The 19,691-nt window shown below is 44.4% G+C and overlaps 1 pseudogene; it reads left to right on the top strand.

The window, feature by feature from the left end:
- Window positions 1-1,617: 1,617 nt before the first annotated feature.
- Window positions 1,618-4,490, top strand: LOC103721037 (annotated as a pseudogene).
- The last annotated feature ends 15,201 nt before the right edge of the window (window positions 4,491-19,691 follow it).

The following is a 19,691-nucleotide window of genomic DNA, read 5'->3' as shown; positions in this document are numbered from 1 at the left end:
TTCATTTCTTTTTCACATTTTAGAATTAAAATGAGAGAAATTCGGTCACAGAAAGAATACGAACAAATTTGAATCTAGGTTGCTAATATTTAGCATCCAATAACTTACAATTAAACCAATTGCACCTCATGTGATAACTTACACTACAAAGGAGAAGTATTGCTAATATATTTTTTGATTTGTATGAAGTAATATTTGAAGTTAAATATTTTGACATGAAAGAATAGTGTATCAATTGGAGACTTATACTTCCTCCATGTTCTTAAGCTTCTTGTCCTTTATACATTTTCCAAATATTAACTATAATTTTTGTATATAAATCAACATAAAATTCAGTATTATAACAAAATCTTTTATATTCTCATAATCAAGAAGGTAGCTTTGGGCTCATGTGATTCATGTAAGTAACACTAGAAACCAAAATATGATTGAATGGATGCTTTTGATTCCATGAACATAACATTTGAGATTAGAAACTTCAACATATGAGAGTGGATAATATAAATTCTAGCTTTTTTTCCTTAAAATGTGATCCACTTGGTAGATTGCAGCCACATTAAAGTCAAAGAACATATATAAATTCGACCATTTGCTTCAAGTCTTATACCACAAATCATAGTCAAATTATATTAAATAAAGTTAATTGCTGAGACATATATATGATCAAAATACCTCTTATTCAATTTAACATAGGAATTATCAATACCTATTATAGAGCTGGCAACAAGCAAATCCTATCATTTGTAAAAGACATAGCTATTAAAGAAGAATATTGATACCATTTTCTTTCATGAAAATCTTCTAATGGGAGTTTCTAATAGTAGAGAAGCATTTAGGTTTGTATGTAAGCATCAAAGATAAGCAAGTTACATACTATAGATAAGCTTTTCATGGGATTTATATTGAAGAGTTTAACTTTCTTTTATTATTAAACCAAAAAATAAAAAAACTTGCATATAAATCCGTTAATTTCAATATATTTGTCCATACATGTTATTTTTGTATATCATAATAATAGTTCAAATAACCACTTGCGTTGATCCAAATTTATCCTTATAATTAAAAACATATACTAAAGATATAATTCTTAATATTTGTTCAATGTAAAGTCATCTTAAACTTTAACAACTTGCACTCCATTTTGCCATATAATAAGGACGTGGACCAAGAAAGCATGTAGTCGTGTTTACTATTAAACAAGAGGAAGATACGTAAAGAAAGTATTAGACAATAAACAAGAAGGCAATAAACAAACCCGCTCAAGTAATGTTATTCATGAGAAAAAAAAAATAAACTATTTTCATCTTTCTTTAGTAATTAACTATAATATATACTATTTCATAGAAGAGCTCCATGCTCATTTTTACAGTTTATACTACTTCACAATTGAAAAGAGGCTTCTATTATTATAGAATCTAGGCAGGGATAAATTATTTTTATGATTGAAATCTTGAAGATTATAGGGATCTACATGTAAATAGATAAGTTTTCAGTGTCTGCGTGCATAAACCACAAAGATTAAAGAGAGATTGATTGAGACACTAAACCACGGGGAGAAGAAGGGTGGGTGGATCCCACCCCCGGTTATCTTTGTGCCGCCCGTTTTGTCGTCTCCTTCGTCTCCCCCCCCGTTCTTCTCTCTCTCTCTACCCAATTTTCTCTGTCGGTTGGCATTTGACTCCTCTCCTCCTCCCGTGGCCTCTTGCCTCGCGTGCTCCTCTCCCCCTTCTTCCTCTTCTTCTTCTTATCCTACTCTATGCCCCTCTTCCATGTCTCCCTGCCATCGTCTTTTTATCTCTCTTTCTCGCTCGCTTCCCCTGAGTTCCTCTCTCTTTCCCTCCGTGCTAAGATCCTTAAAAGCCACTCCTTTGCGCGAGATTTGTCCTGGAGATCGAAGGAAGCGAAGGGGATTAGATGAAGAGAGGATTTCAGCTGAGATAGAGAGAGATGTGCTGGGATTTCTATCTCTAGAGCCCATGTCATGAGAAAGGAGACAGCTTTCTTTGATTTTTGCGGCTCTTCTCCTCTTTATTCCTCCTCTTCTAGCTCTATTTGAGTATTATTTCGCCATGGCTGGAAGCAACGAGGTTAACGCTAACGAATCCAAGGTATGGACTCTCTCTCCCTGAACTTATCCCTTTCTTGTTGCGAAATGAAGCTAAAAATTCGATTTTTTGTGTTTTTGGATTTTGTGGGATGCTTCTTAGCGAAACTTCAGATCTTCTGGTTTTGAGATTTGCTATGATTTACGGTGTTTATTGTGAATCTTTGTAACCCAATTGATCTCATAATAATCGGGGTTGTATTGTTTTGCCGTCTAGGGTTTCTGCTTCTTCTTTTTTTGATTGTTTTCTTAATTGTCAAGCATCTAATCATACAATGAAAAGGAAGCCCGCAATTTCTCATGGATTGTCACCTAACCGAGAAAATTTAAATCTTTATCTACATTCTTTCCCGTTCCCTCCATAGAAGGAAAAAAGAAGACAAGAAACAGAAACAAAGACAGAAAACCCTTTCAAACTCGATTTGTCTTTATGTCTTTCTTAAATTCCAAAGTATTAGAGATAAAAGTTTGAATTTTGATTCCATACGATATTCTCCTTCAATTCCTTTATAGATAGAAGATTAAGAAGTAACCCCAAGGCCTCCTAATCTCTTTCTTGTTTTGGGGTTTTCACTCTTTGTGCTTACAGATGGCGGTTCCCCTCAACACATGGGTCCTCATATCCAAACTTCAAGCTGGCCTACAACATGCTTCCGCCCGCCCCGACGGCACCTTCAACCGCCACCTGGCTGAATTCCTCGACCGGCAGGGTCCCTGCCAATGTCTTCCCTGCCAATGGTGTACTCTCTCGATCTCCTTATCGATCCCCCAACCAACCTTCTTGTCCGTATCTACCGAGCTGCCCCCCTCTGACTCCCCCAGACCATCCCTTTATGCTGACCTCCAATCCCCGCCATCCCCGACCCTTTCCCTGTGATGATCTTCTTCCATGGTGGCAGCTTCGCCCATTCATCCTTCGATACTGCCATCTATGATTCCACTCTGCCGCCGCTTTGTCTCACTCTGCAATGCAGTTGTCATATCTGTAAACTACCGGCCGATCACCGGAGCACCGGTACCCCTGTGCCTATGATGATGGATGGACTGCCCTCAAATGGGCCTCCACCAAGCCTTGGCTCCACAGCGGTAAGGATGCCAAGCTCCGGGTTTTCCTCTCGGGGGATAGCTCTGGTGGGAACATCGCGCACCATGTTGCTGCGAGGGCTGCTGAGTCAGGAATTGATGTCTGTGGAAACATTCTCCTTAACCCCATGTTTGGTGGAAACCGGCGAACCGAGACGGAGAAGAGATTGGATGGGAAGTACTTTGTCACGGTTCAGGACAGGGACTGGTATTGGAAAGCATTCCTCCCTGAGGGGGCGGATAGAGACCACGCTGCTTGCAACCCATTTGGTCCCAATGGAATGAAGCTCGAAGAGCTTCCATTCACAAAAAGCCTTGTGATAGTGGGAGGGCTGGATCTTACCCAGGATTGGCAGCTGGCTTATGCTGAAGGGCTCAAGAAGGCTGGCCATGATGTGAAGCTTGTCTATCGCGATCAGGCCACTGTTGGGTTCTACTTCTTGCCTAACACAGACCATTTCCACGAAGCAATGGAGGAGATAAAAAACTTTGTCAGTTCTAACTGTTAGTAAATACAAAGCTCTTCATACCTTACCCACAAATGCATCGATCTATATATATAAGAAGCTTGACTTTTATTGCTCAGGGATTCTTTAGTTCTATGAAGTACGATGGGTGGTGATGCAGTGCTGCTTATGAGACTCATGCTATCTCTGCTGCTGCTTCTGCTGCTTTCTTACTGTGGGTAATGATTTTGGTCCTGTTTCTAAGGCATGCGCATGAATCCAAAGAAGTCATGGTTTTTGCTAGGAGCTGTTTGGTTTGATTTTGGTTTTGTGGGTGGACAAGAGTTGCTTGCATTTGATGATGAGGAGAAGCTCACAAAACTGTTGTCTGAATTCTGAATCACACTTGGTTTGTGAAAGAAGTGCTACTTTTGAGTTTTATACTTACAGTCTTCAGTGGTTCCTGATCCAATTCTACAAATATGGTGAGGTTGGAAGATGGTCCGGAAACGATAGGTCTTTGGTCCGAGGAAGAATCACGGGATTGTCTTCCTCTGGCTGACCGTCTCCGCGGCAGCGGTATCTGTTCGATACCACGCATGAAGTTTAGGAAGCTGGAGCTGATCCTGAATCTGGTTAAAGTTTGGTGAGAATGAATTGGGTAGCTAGCTAATGTTGTAAAGTATTAATTACAGAAACATGGTGAACACTCCATGAAGTTATTGCGAATTATATATGTTATACCCTCTAGGATTCTAGTAATATAAAGATGCCTAATTTTTCTTGTCAATGTTGACATTGTCTTCAATATACTGATCATGGAAATGAAACTTTGTGGACTTATCCATGGTATCGAATTCCTATTTATTGGTATGATTGTGTTCTCTGTCTCATTTTTTGATTAACCCATTACATTTTTTTGTTCTAATTTGTGGTTCTGCTGGTTTAGAAGTCCATTGTGCTACTGGTGCTTGCAGCATCAACGTCCATTTTCTTTTTCTTTTTCTTTTTTTTTTTTTTGTGTGTGCATGGGTTGGGTTGCAGCTTCAATGCATTGGTCGTTGGTTTAAGATGATGCTGGAGTATGGGATGTTTTCCATTTTGATATGTAGATGAACTGGTATGTTATAAGGTAAGCTCTATGGGAAATTAGTCTCATTTTTGTGTGTGTAATAGGCGCATCTGCAAACCTCAAGCAAGCCGTCTGTTCGAGGTCTTGTTTTAGATGGATAGATTTGGTTTGGATTTGGCTATAGTTCATGATAAAAGTTAACCATGAAAGAATTAACAAAACAGTTAACAGTGACCGGAAAGGAAGAAGAACCAGAAGTTGTCACATCCAACGAAATTCTCCCTTTTTTTTCCTTTTATAGTTTCCAACGGGAGCATTTGGATTTCAGTTGGTCTACTTCTTAGCAGCTTGAGCGGAGGAGCTTTTCAAAACACACCGGCCTGGACTAGCCGAAAAGTATTATCTACCTAGCGACTAATGATATAGATCTAAATATACGTCTGCACAGATCATCACGTTAAGGGTTCAAATTTCTTCAAATTTATCACAAGCACTACGATCGGTTCGTGGTCAGTCTTCATGAATCCGTGTTGCAGTGCTCTCTAGTTCATTTTGGCTATAGGCCGAGTTCGTTTTAATACCATTTGTCACAATCAGAACTTCACTCAAAAAACTAATCGGAAAGTATTATTTGGATTTCTTAATCCTGTATAAGTACCAAAAATTTATCCAGCAAATAACTAATGTGGGACTAAATATATGCCACGAGTTCTCACAAAATCCACCAGCCCTTTGGAATTTATTATAGTGTTCTTGTCAATGCATTAGATGCCATCCACAGCTAGGCGTGATGGGGACTTGGAAGCCCTGCCATTTGTTTGATTTCTCGGACCTTTTCTTGACAAATGGTTAGCTGGCCATCCATGCTTTAGAATAGAAAAGGTTCAGTGCCTCCTCCTCTCTCTCTATGGTTTGGATATACAATAAAAAGGCTTGCTTTATAACAAGACAAGGCATAAGGCAATGCCCTGTCCTTTGCTTGGGGCTTGTTATGTTGTTTCCACAGTCAGGCGGGCTGATTAGGCAACCTCAGCTAATCTCCTCATACCTAGTCCTTTTTGTCACTTTATATTTAGAGTATATCACCAACAAGACAGCATCCTCATTTACCTGGTAAGGACATCGAACGTATCAACTGATCAACCATTTAGTGTGACATCTTTGCATAAGCACTGACATAAAAAGTGATGCATAAATTATACTTTGGCATTCATGTAAAATTCCCATATTAATGTGGATTCGTTTTCTACTTTTACTACTATTTTGCTCAATCTAAGCTTATTTTTTTAACTCACCCACATCCATTTGTCCTCATCAAGTGCACCTCTCTAGTAGTATCAGAGACGATAGAAGAGCAATGCAACAAGATGTCAATACAAATGGTTATTAACCCCCTACTCTCTCTTTAATATATATATATATATATATATATATATATATAGAGAGAGAGAGAGAGAGAGAGAGAGAGAGAGAGAGTTACACCATGTCTGGATTTGTATCGATGATCTGAGCTACTAGATGTAATCTATTATCTCTAAATTGCTTGTATATCAAAAATCATATGTTCTAAAAAATTTTAACCTATCCTTCAAGTGGTAAAAGATTGGTCATTTTAAATAATATGAAATAATATATATTTTTTAACTACTTGGTGATTAAAGATCTCTAAATCATATGATTTTTGATTCATAAGTAGTCTAGAAACTATCATATATGTTTGTTTAAACCTTTACTCTATGTTTGATTGTCATAAAAAGAGATTAGGAATGAGATCATCCGGAATGATTGGTTCTATTTGATATTTTATAAGTGCAGGTATTCTTTAGGAAATACTAGAAATCTGATAAACATGTAATTATATGTTGTATTATTATATCAATGTTATATTAACATAATAATATTCCAGCACATAATCTACTCAATGATCTCTTTGAATTTATTCCAGCGAAGAGATCTTTCCTCACATCATTTGTCGATTTCGATTAGGGGACTACATTAGAATCAATCTTCCTAAGTCTAAATGAGTTATCAAAGATGGGATGGACAATATCTGGCTCCCTTGTCAGGTATTGTCCGGTTTCGGGACTTCACGTAAGCGTCCTTCATCCCTCCTCGATTTTGTTTTCCACCCAAAATGCGTCTGCAGGATTTGGAGACACTCGCCTCATATGCCCAGGCTCTAGAACGAGTTTTTCCGATGTAGGACTATTGGGCCTCACATCCTTCCCACCATCGGACAAGAGCCGTCCTCGGCTCTGATACCAAATGTCACGCCCCCGCCTGCACGGAGCACGTGAAGCACCCAGTGCCCATGTGGGGGCCACATGAGGGGGGAAACACGGGGCTTTCCTGCCAGATATTGTCCGGTTCCGGGGCTTCACGCAAGCATCCTTCACCCCTCCTCGGTTTTGTTTTCCACTCAAAACGCGTCTGTAGGATTTGGAGACACCCGCCTCATATGCCCAGGCTCTAGAACGAGTCTTTCCGATGTAGGACTATTGGGCCTCACTTATCCCAATTCTTGCAAACCAAATGTAGACTTGGGATATCTAGACGTATCGAAATTTCATACATTGAGAGCATGCAGAATATCCAAACTTCTACTAGAAAAATTGACAGAATACTGTAGTATACTGAGAAGATGGGACGTAATAGGCCATAAAAAAAAAAATTAATGATAAAACGATGTTAGTCAGAGTCTCATAGTCTTAATAAACAGGGATAATTTATATCACCTAACTTGATTGTTATTTCTGTAGATAGAACTCCAAGGAGACTCGAAGATATCAAAGACTTCACCTTTTGTTTTCATTCTTCTAGTACATCATCAAACACTTCATTTAATAAACCGAGTAGAAGCAAAACCGATTTCATTTTTTTACAAAAAAGATTCTTTGAGCAACACTTGGTTGGTCAATAGATGTATGGATGGTTTAATATATTATATGATGATAGCATGAGGAGCATCCAAATTGGTAGCAACTTATAGGCTACAGAACATGGGATATAATAGGCCAACAGGAAAGACTGAAGATAAAAACACTAGCGACCACAGTTTCATAGTCTTAATTAATTAGAATATTGTACATCTTTTTTTGATTTTTATATTTGTAGATTAAAATGCTAGAATAGGAATAATCAAGACGTCGAGCCTTATTAATGAACAAGTGGAACCTAAGCTCTGATTTTTGACCTTAAAAATTTCGTTAGGCCATTGTTTTTTTTGGGGGGGTAAAAGCCATAGTTGTTTGCTCAATGGGGTGTCCGGATGCTGCAATATACTATTCAAAGATTGCAAGTGGAGCATCACTTCTTCTTCCTTTGGAAAGTAGCACCACTTCTGTGTATGCTAGAGAATGGGACATGATAGGCCAAAAAGAAAGACTAAAGAAAAAAAATAGTTCAATTTTTTGTAATAATTTTGTAAGAATCGATTATAACAATCCAAGATCTCATCCAAAATAGCTAGCCAGAAGATATTATTTAAATTTATTAATTCTGTATAAGTATCTAAGATCTATTCAGTGCATAATCGATGTGGGACTAAATACACGTCTGCATGGTTCCTCACATACTTCTCTTGAAGCTCTGGCGTTCTTATCAGGTTAAGGGTTAAAATCCATTCAAATCTAATCATATACACCACGGTCGACCCGTAGCCAGCCTCAATGGATCTCTGATACAGTGTCTCATAGTCCACATAGGTTATGAGCCAGATTCGTCTGATACCATCAGCAACAACTCAGGACCTCAATGAAAATGGCTAGCCGAAAGGTATTATTTGGGTTCCTTAATTCTGTATAAGTACTTAGATCTACCCAATGAATAACCAGTGTAAGATTGAACACATGCCCACACGGTTCCTTATAGATCATCTTCTTACTTGGTTGATGATTGTTGTATCCATATATTGGACAAAGTTGGAGTGTGTGCTTATTGTCGGTGTTTAATTAAAGAAAAAAGTTTTCTTATTATTGACTACTATACCCCCACATTCATGATTTGAATCATTGTATAATCCTTGAAACCATGGAGATAATATAGAGAGTTGGCATTTACTTATCGGCATCAGCTTGGAAATTAAGTGATCAAGCCCTGCAATTATCCACTGGCAACTCAATATTCTTAGATTATATCTTCCAGAGTCCCATCAGCTGCTATTACAAGGACCTTCCATGCTCAACATAAGAACATGGTTAAATTGTAAAATGAAGCTATGTAGGAATTAACAATAGGCTTAAAGCAAATGATCCCTCGTGACTAATCACATTAAAATAGATCATCATGACACTCATCATTCCTGTTTGACATTTCACCTGTCTAAATGTTAGCAGTTTGTACTCACATAGCTTATTACAGAACGAATTGCAACAGAATACAACATAAACTGTAGTACCAATGATGTCCAAACAGCTTATCTAATGGGGATACAATTCCTGTAGGTCCTCTTAAGGATCCTCAACAAGGAAATGGACATCAAACACATATGGATATGGTTATATATCTCTAGTTAGGAATGTAACTAGCCTGCTATTAAAGATTTGTTTGATTTGCGAAAAAAAAATTTTCTCACTGAAATATTTTTTCTGAGAAGATTCATAAGAATATGATACCTAAGAAAATGATTTTGGCATGTTAGGTTGATCATGAAAAAATAGCACATTCCAAAATGGCTTATGTTTGGTCGAGTATTTACTTTCTTAAGAAAGTTGTATAAAATACCTATTATATTCTTAATAAAAGAAAAGACCTTACCAATAGGTTTTGATGGCTTAAAAATACTTTTGAAAAAAAACCAAAAATCTCAATTTCCAACCGATGGGAAAGTAGTTTTTCCTCTCTCATGGGTTTTTCTTCACCATGAAATATAGGAATCTTATTTCTATAGAAATGCCTACTTTCTCATCTCTCTCTTTTGGAAACTCCAACCAAACAAAAAACATTTTTTTATTTTTTTTGTTGACCATACTTTTTTTTCTTCTTTTCCTGTGAACCAAACGAGTTTTAAGATCAGAAAATGCCAATCAATTTAGTAGCATAAATACTAGTATGAGAGCTAATAAAGGAATAAAAAAATTTAGAGAGACCACATATACATGTATGTATGAACGTAAATATATCCATTTTAAGTGGTTGTAGATTTTTTTGGCTCTTAAAAATCTTTTAGATAGACTTTGTTCTTTTCAACTTCTCCAAAAACGCTAACCCTAGTTTTTCGCTGCCACCACCCACCTTTTGGGCTTGTAGGCCCATTCTGGCCAGGGACCAACCTCCACTCTTTTCCCTCTCCTCTTTCTCCCTGCTTCTGTCTTCCCTCCCCCCTTCTTCTTCCTCTTCTTTCCTTGGTGGCAGGTTGAGCCCCAAGCTCTTCTGCTAGTTGGATGGCCCAGGCGGTGGATTTCACAACAGAGATAGAAGATGTGATGGTGGAAGCCCAAGTGTTGGAGGCCGTAGTGGATGTTTAGCCAAGGTTCGATGGATCGTGATGGTAATGCGGTGGCCGATGGAAGTGGAGAAGAAACGACCTGGACGTGAGTGGTGGCGATGCCGTGGAGGTGAGGTGACAAGTGGCGACGAGCGTAGCTACGATGGTAGAATGGCTGCCTGCAATCAGGGCTGGCCCAACCCTTAGGTGATTGAAGCGGTCGCCAAGGTCCCGGCCTAAAGAAGGCCCACCGCATGGAAGGCCTCAAAGACAAAATAGGAAAAAAAAAAGGCCCTCCTTAGTAAGTTCGCCTTAGGTCGGCTTACTGCAGAGAAGATCTCAAAGACAAAATGAAAAGAAAAAAGGTCCTTTCTAGTGAGTTCGCCTTAGACCCACAAATGCATTGAGCCGCTCCTGCCTGCAATGGTGGAGTGAGGTAAGTTGGCATGGAGGAGGAGTATGAGCGATCTCATAGGTTTGGGTAGACCTTGTAGCCAAAAAACCTATGGAGAAACAAGGCAATGAATCTAGATTTAGATTAACAATAAGGAAGGGCCCATAGATACATCTCACCACCCTTCCTTTGAGGTGGCCCTAAGGTGAAAAAGGTTTCCTATCTCTAATACATCGAGTTTTGCTTCAAAAAATGATGCAAGATGGCAAAAGAAAATAGAAGAGAGGGATATGGCACCTGAAGCTCTTATTGTTGTTCCTTCTTCTTTCTTTGTTGCAGGAAGCTATATAAGTGTAAGGATCAAAGTTTGTTGGGGATGGATCAAGGTATAAGAAGGTACAGGGATGCAATAAAATCCAAAAAATTTTAAAAGAAATTTTGGTAGAGTCTTTCCTAGACTTTCTGATTTTGCTATTTATCTTTCACTTTAGAGAGAATACCAAGTATTTGTAGAGAGAGAGGATGGTTCAAGGACTATGATTGAATGAGGGATATGATAGCCCTAAATGTAAAAGTTAGCTTAATCCAATTAGAAAGGGATTAATGACATATCTAGGTTCAAGGGATAGGATTTAATATGTGCTTTTTATTTTTCTTTAGGTCTCAACTGCTAAGATTTTGTAGGAAGGGAAGAGAATGATTTAAAGGATCTAGTGGTTAGGATTCATGCAAAAAATTTGTAAGGACATGTTTCCTATCATTTTTTAGGAAGTGTTTAATGTTACTAAATTTCATCCTAAAATTCAAGCATCAGCAAAAGCTCTAGTGTTTGCTGTTCGAACTCTAAAAGCTTTTATTAATCAATGAATGTAAGATGAATTGAAATAAAATTTTCAGCACTTAATTGGTAGCCTTAAACAATAAAATCAAGTGGATTTATCCAATTTTTTGATCAGAAAATGAAGAAAAAATAGACCTCCACAATTTCAATCCATGCAAGGTTTTTTTCATCTAAAAACAAACAAAATATTGATATTACATATATATGTCATGTTGGTCTATGCCGGTATAGACCGACGTATATTTGCATGGGCCTGCAGAAACTTTCAAGGATTGAGAAGCTGGATAAAATACTCGAGTATCAAAGATAACCGATTCATGATACCTTAAAGAGTGCTTTACGCTGACAATGCATGGGATCCTTCTTATCTGATGGAAAGCCATTCATTACATTTTTGCTCCACCATTTCTCGATGTAACTGTTGGGGGGGAAAACCCAAGTCGTGCCAGTTCAAAAGCGCTCGGCTAGAGAGCGCCGACCAGAAAGGCGCTCGGCCAGGGAGCGCCGACCAAAGGCGCTCGGCCAGAAGGGCGCCCGACCTCAACACTCAAATTGGAGGCACTCCGCCGAGCAACTAGCTCGGCTCGGCGCCCGACCAGGTGCCGAGCCCATGCCTTGTCCAAATATCCAACCTCAGCCTAATCCCTTAGAGAATCTGACAACTAAATACCTGACCCCATCGTACTCTGTTTCTGTCATCAAGCCATTAAAGCACGTGATCACCGCAGGCCTTCGGCACGTCCTACCATTAATGCGTGTGACCCCTGCGGACCTCCAATGCACTCAACCATTAAATGAACACGGCTCAAGACGATCTTCGGATCACTGGACCTTCAAAGCGTATGGCTCTCCCTGATCACCGGTTCACTCAGCAATCAATGCACTTGCCATCCACGAACCCCAGGCCCACCACGGCCGGCGGTTCAACCACTCCAACAGGTCCGATCAACCATGACAATTCGCTGACTCCGGTCTGATCCGGTCTTATTCTCCACAACGCCATTAATGAGCATGATCGTACCCAATTATCACAAAGAGACAATCTACCCCGTCACCTCTCAGGTAACATGATATCCTTCTATAAAAGGGAACCTGGGGGGAAAGAAAAGGGGACGAACACACACAGAAACATTCTCCTCTTTTACTCCACTCATACACTAAGCCCCCCTCTGACTTAAGCATCGAGGGCCGGCGCCAGAGATCCCGGCCACCGGCTTTTTTGCAGGATCTTCTAGGAGGACGCCACCAGCCGGCGCGCCGCCACCTACTATTCCAGCAGCGGAGCTCCCCTCCCCTCTCGGCTCGCGGTCATCCCCGGGTCCAATTTCCAGCAACAGTTGGCGCTAGAAGAAGGGGACCGAGTTGCGGCCATGAAACTGAGAAGTAAGGGGGCTTCCAATGCCTCTCGACATCCTCCACCCAGTCCTGGACACTCTATCCAGAACTCGCCGCCTCTGGCCGAGTCAGCTCCTCAAGTTCGGCCGGAGCAGTTCGATGCCCTGGTGCAACAGGTGCAGGCCTTGGCCACCGCTGTCCAAGGCTTGCAACCCAGGGGCATCCCGACGGCACCGCTCTCTCCGGCCCCAGTTCAGCCGGTGCCTCCTACAAATGGACTCCCCCTTCGAGGTCAGGACTCTCAAGTCCAGGCCTCCCCCTGGAGAGAACATCCAGTTAGAGGCCCTGGTGCTTGGCCACAACCCTCGGAGGCTGAGTCAGTTCCAGGGCAACCTGCACTGGAGTGGACCGCTGCAGCGATTCCCCAGAATGATGAGCTCGACAAGAAGGTCGAGAAGCTGGAGCGCCAGATTCAGGCACTCCACGGAAGAAAATCGGGACGTGACAGTGACTTCGAGTTCACCACGAAGTCCCCCTTCTCCCAGCAGATTGAAGACGAGCCAGTCCCGCCACGGTTCAAGATGCCCCAGGTGGAGCCTTACAACGGCAGGACCGACCCCCTTGACCACCTGAAAAGTTATCGAGCCTTAATGGCCCTACAGGGAGCCTCGGAGGCCATGCTGTGCAAAGCTTTTCCAGCAACGCTCCGAGGACCAATCCGGTTTTGGTTTACCGGGCTGAAGCCGAGTACCGTTTCCTCCTTCGAGCAGCTCGGCAGGCAGTTTGCCAGTAACTTTGCTGCCAGCCAGCCCCAGCGGCGAACATCGGACTCCCTCCTTGATATAAAACAAAAGGAGGAAGAGTCCCTCAGAGAGTACCTAGACCGATTCACCGCCGCGACATGGGAAGTCCGGGAGCTTGACCAGTCAATTGCCATGTCGGCACTAAAGACTGGAGCCCGATCTTATAGGTTCCTCTTCTCCATCGAGAAGAATTTCCCTGCTTACCTTACTGAAATGCTTGTTCGGGCGTGGAAGTACGCGAAGGCCGAGGAAGCCGTGGCCGTTAGGCGGAGCGGGGCCGAGCAGACTTCCAAGAAACAGAAAAGACGCCGTGAGGAGCGTGGCCAGCCCAGAAGCCCGTCCCCGCGCCGAGCCAAGAATCCGCCCCGTCTGAAGAGTCCACCCCGATTACGGGGACCGCCTCAGCAGAGGTCACCACTCCGCCCGAGGTTTCCACCACGGGCTTGTGCACCCGAAGGGAGGTATGAAAACTACACTCCCCTTACTGCTCCTCGGGCCAAAATTCTCATGGAGATTGAGGGTCGGGATTATTTCCGGCCCCCGCCTCCAAGACGAGATCCCGGAGCCCGGCGTGATCCCCGGAAGTACTGTCATTTCCATCGGGATCATGGCCATGATACGGAGGACTGCTTCCAGCTTCGGAACAAGATCGAAGCGCTCATCCGCCGAGGGGTGCTCGATCGATTTGTGCTAGGCCGGCGTGAAGAAAAGAGGCCAGCGGAGAGAGCCGCACAGCCTGAAGATTCAAACGCCAACAGGCCCATCGCCGGCACCATCAATACCATCCGAGGCGGGGCCTCGGTTGGAGAAACTTCAGGGAAAGGAACCTCCTCAAAGCGCCTGCATGCCTTGGAAGCCATCTCGTTCTTCGATGATGACTTGGAGGGAGTCGAAACCCCCCACGATGATGCTGTGGTCATCTCTATGGTTATGAATAGATTCGATGTAAAACGCATCTTAATTGATAATGGAAGCTCGGCGAACGTTTTGTATTTTGATGCCTATTATAAAATGGGGATGCCAGAAAAGCAACTACGGAGGATGAATGCTCCGTTGGTCGGATTTACTGGGGATTCGGTCCCAGTAGAGGGCGAGGTCGACCTCCTGGTCACGGTCGGGCTCGCCCCCGGGAAAGCACCGTGAGAATGACCTTCCTTGTGATACGCCTGCCCTCAGCTTATAATGCCATCCTTGGAAGACCAGGTCTCAACGCCCTTCGAGCAGTGGTCTCAACTCGCCACCTGCTCATGCGATTCCCCACCAGCCAAGGAGTTGGTGAAATTCGTGGGGACCAGACGGTAGCGAGACGATGCTACATGGCGACCCATGAGGCGAAGCGACCGGCCGAGGTGCCGGCCCCAGTAACCGACCAGCCTTCAGCCAAAACCCTGGAGGCACGGGTCGGCCCTCAGAAGAATCGGGTAGAGCCCGGTGAGCTACTAATCCAAGTTCCTTTGCACGAAAATTTTTCCGAGCTAATCGTGCAGGTCGGCTCCGGCCTCAATGATCGCGAAAGGGATCGCCTCATCAACTTCTTGCGGAACAACATGGATGTCTTCGCATGGTCGCCCGCGGATATGCCGGGGATAGATCTAGAGGTCATGATCCACCGGCTCCAAGTAAAGTCAACCTGCAAGCCCGTGCGACAAAAGAAGCGAGGTGCCGCTCCTGAACGACAACGAGCAGCAGCCGAGGAGGTTGATAAACTTCTCAAGGCTGGCTTCGTTCGAGAGATATCCTACCTAGAGTGGCTTGCCAATGTGGTCCTCATCAAAAAGGCTAGTGGGAAATGGCGCATGTGCATGGACTACACCGACTTGAATAAAGCCTGTCCAAAGGACAGCTTCCCACTCTCCAGCATCGACCAGCTCGTGGACTCCACCTCTGGACATGAGCTGTTGGCATTCATGGACGCCTTCTTCGGATACAACCAGATCTGTATGGCGCCAGAAGATGAAGAAAAGACGGCCTTCATCACCGACGGGGGTACTTATTGCTACAAAGTAATGCCATTCGGCTTAAAGAATGCCGGAGCAACCTATCAGAGGCTGGTCAGCCGGATCTTCAAAGACCAAATAGGCCGAAACATGGAGGTCTATGTTGATGACATGCTGGTGAAAAGCAAGGTGGCGCAAGACCATGTGACCGACCTTGATGAAGCATTCTCCACACTCCGAAGGTACCGAATGAAGCTCAACCCAGCCAAATGTGCGTTCGGAGTCACCTCGGGCAAATTTCTTGGCTTCGTCATTACACAGCGGAGAATCGAAGCTAATCCTGAAAAGATCCAAGCGCTCCAGGAGAGGACGCCTCCGAGGACAGTCAAGGAAGTACAACGGCTTACGGGCCGAGTCGCAGCTCTCGGGAGATTCATCTCCCGATCGGCCGAGTGTTGCCTTCCATTTTTTGCGACTCTTAAGAAGCCAAAAAACTTCCTATGGTCGGCCGAGTGCCAGTAATCTTTTGAAGAGCTTAAGCACCTTCTTGCTTCCCCTCCCCTACTCACAAAGCCTCGGCAGGGTGAACTCCTTTACCTGTACTTAGCTGTTTCCCCTATAGCAGTGAGCTCGGTCCTGGTTCGGGAGGAGGGCAAGCTCCAAAAGCCAGTATACTACACCAGCCGGGTCTTGAGGGATGCTGAGACCCGATACTCCAAGCTGAAGAAGACTGTCTATGCCTTGGTCATCTCAGCTCGGAGGCTCCGACCCTATTTCCAAGCCCACACGGTGGCCGTGCTAACCGACCAGCCAGTAAAGCAGATCCTACAAAGATTAGACCGCACAGGCCGGATTACCAAGTGGGCCGTCGAGCTCAGGGAATTTGACCTCGAGTTCCGACCCAGACCGGCGATCAAAGCGCAGGCACTCGCTGACTTCATAGTCGAGTGCACCATACCGGACGAGGCCAAGCCTGAACCTGAGCCTACGCCAACAGAGCAGACCCCGAGTTTGGCATGGACTTTGCACGTCGATGGCTCTTCAAACTCGGAGGGTAGCGGAGCAGGTCTCATCCTCACCAGCCCAGAGGGGATGGTTGCCGAACAAGCCTTACGCCTCGAGTTTCCTGCTTCCAACAACATGGCGGAATATGAAGCACTCGTCGCCGGGCTCAAGCTAGCCAGAGAGCTAGGAGTGAAGGACCTGAGGGCCTTTAGCGATTCTCAGCTCGTCGTCAACCAAATTCTGGGTGACTTCGAAGCCAGAGACCCCACAATGCAGGAATATCTTTGTAAGGTACGGAATCTCACCTCGACCTTGAATTCTTTCCACATCCAACATGTCGCCAGGTTAGAGAACCTTAGGGCCGACCAGCTGTCAAAGCTGGCGTCCTCCCGCATGAGCGAGCTCCCCAAAACGGCGGTACTAGAGTATCTTCAAAAACCCAGCACGGAGGAGCTCAAGCAGGCCCTTTGCATTGAGTTCGAGCCAAGCTGGATGGACGAGCTCATCAGCTATCTGCAAGACGAAGTCCTCCCCAGTAATGAACGTGAGGCTCGCCGAGTAAAGCATTCCGCCACCTGGTACATGTTGCACGAGGAAAAACTTTATCGAAGATCTTTTACCTCTCCCCTCCTCAGATGTCTCCGCCCGACAGAGGCTGACTATGCAATGCGTGAAGTCCATGAAGAAATTTATGGAAATCATCTGGGAGGACGAGCATTGGCCCATAAGATTTTGCGCCAAGGATACTACTGGCCGACACTCCAGAAGGATGCTTTGGACTTCGTCCGAAGATGCGATCGATGCCAGAGAAACGCCAATGTCCAACGCCGACCCTCGGCTCTGTTGACTTCCATCAGCTCCCCTTGGCCTTTTGCCCAGTGGAGAATCGACATTCTGGGACCATTTCCTCTGGCTACCGGGCAAAGGAAATTCCTAGTCGTCTCCATCGACTATTTTACCAAGTGGGTGGAAGCCGAGCCACTCGCCCGGATCACCGAGCAGAAGATGCGGAATTTTGTCTGGAAGTCAATAATCTGCAGATTTGGGCTTCCCCGCGTCCTCATATCGGACAACGGCCGCCAGTTCGACAACCTCCGCTTTAGAGAATTCTGCTCCGAACTTGGCATCGACCACCGCTTCACCTTGGTTGCGCATCCTCAGACGAATGGAGAAACCGAGGTAACAAATCGTACTATTTTGCAGGGGCTCAAAGCCAGGCTCGACAAATCCAAAGGACAATGGGTCGAAGACCTATACAATGTTCTGTGGGCTTACCGGACCACATTCCGTTTCCCCACCGGCGAGACTCCCTTCAATTTAACATATGGAACGGAAGCTGTCATCCCGTTGGAGATCGGACTCCCTTCTCCGAGGGTAGAATATTATGATGCCAGCTCCAACTCCTCACAGCTCAGAAACAACCTGGACCTAATCGAGGAGACAAGGGAGGCCGCCCAAGTTCACATGGTAAGGTACCAGCAAAAGACAGCGCAGTACTACAACGCCAGAGTCAAAGTTAAATCCTTCAAAGCAGGAGACCTCGTCCTTAGAAGAGCCGAGGCCTCCCGACCGATCGAGCAAGGGAAGCTGGCTCCAAATTGGGAGGGACCTTACCGAGTCACACGCATCCAGCGGCCCGGAACTTGCAAGCTGGAGTCTCTCGATGGGACTCCCATTCCACGAAGCTGGAGTTCTGAAAATCTCCGCGTGTACTACCAGTAGAACCCCGAGGGGTTCTCCATTTTTTAATCATAAATCTCATTTTACAACAGCTTATGTGTACTTGCTCAAATTTGCCAATTCTCCTAATGATTGTCTCATGGTACCAGACCTGGCCCGGCTCGTCAATCAGCATAAAGCGGAGCCAGACGCCTTGATGAAACCTTAGAGCGTCAAACATCGAGCTCGGCTCGATCTCCATCGACCATCGAGCTCGGCTCGATCTCCATCAAATACCTCGACCACGGTCGGGATGCCCCGATACTTCGGGATGACGGAGCACCTACGTGGTCTCCCTGAAGATGTTCGTGAGTTCGAGATGCGGTCTCCATCAAACATCGAGCTCGGCTCGATCTCCGTCGACCATCGAGCTCGGCTCGATCTCCGTCGACCATCGAGCTCGGCTCGATCTCATGTTCATGATCAGTGAAACATCCGGGATCGGATTTTGCAGTTTTTTCTTCTGCAGTACCTCGACGTGACATGAGCGTGAAAGAGGTTCAAGAATCAGTTTTCTTTTTATAAGGGCTAAAAACAAATCACTTATTTTGGCTTTTTGACCCCATATTGTAGGGTGGATCTCGAAAGATATGAAAGATCGATAGGCAACAATCTCTGATGGCAATTGGTTTCTATTTATGTCGGCGTCCCCAAAGAACGGACTCCGAGAAGAAGAGCGTCCTCAATCGCCAGGCGAAGTTCACAGCCTCGGCATAAGATGCTCATGGTACCAGGTACCTATTCAATTAATGACTTTACATTATTTCATCTGCTTCATTCCTGATTAATTAATTACCTGAATGAAACCCCGATCAGTGTCAAGGCACCTGGTCGGGCCAATCATTACTCGGCCTCACCCGTCCCACATGCACTGTTCGATAGAGAGCTATAGCCTAATTTATACCGGCAGCTCGATGAATCCTCATCCCGAGCTTCGGGACATCCGACTTGGTTGTCGAAAGAAGTCCGACAATCCGCCTCGGCAACCTAAGATCCGAGTTTGAAGTCCGAATAAAGTTCGAGTTTAATGACCTTTGGTTCTGGGGCTCGGCCGAATTCTGAGCTAAGCTCGAAAAGACTTGCCGAGCCTAAGCATATCCTAGACATAAGCATCGCGATATCACTGATCGAAGGTCCGAGCAGCGAAAATTCATACCTAGGCTCGGACTAGACAAATATGCCAAACTTGAACGCAGGTCTAACTGCATAGCGGACGAAATTGGGGCTACAGAGCCCAACTCCTTAGAACCTAAAGCAGATCCAAGTTAAGAAACCTAGGTCTACCGAAAATCAAAACATAAGCCAATTGCGAGTTACGAAAAAATATCTATTCAAAGGTATTCATTTAAAGGAGCCCGTAGGCTAAGTACAAAGCTCGGGCTCGGCCTCAACAGTATAGAGGCCATCCTAATTTACAAAAAGAAAAACGAAAAACTTCAAGGCTCAGCCCTACTGTCCTCGGCGACTTCAGGAACGGCTAGCTCCTCCGCGATCGAGGCCTCTACCTCAGTAGCCTCGGCGACCTCA

The sequence above is a fragment of the Phoenix dactylifera genome, chromosome 13, assembly GCF_009389715.1.
Source record: "Phoenix dactylifera cultivar Barhee BC4 chromosome 13, palm_55x_up_171113_PBpolish2nd_filt_p, whole genome shotgun sequence".
Lineage (NCBI taxonomy): Eukaryota > Viridiplantae > Streptophyta > Magnoliopsida > Arecales > Arecaceae > Phoenix > Phoenix dactylifera.
This window is presented reverse-complemented; position numbering and strand designations above follow the sequence as displayed.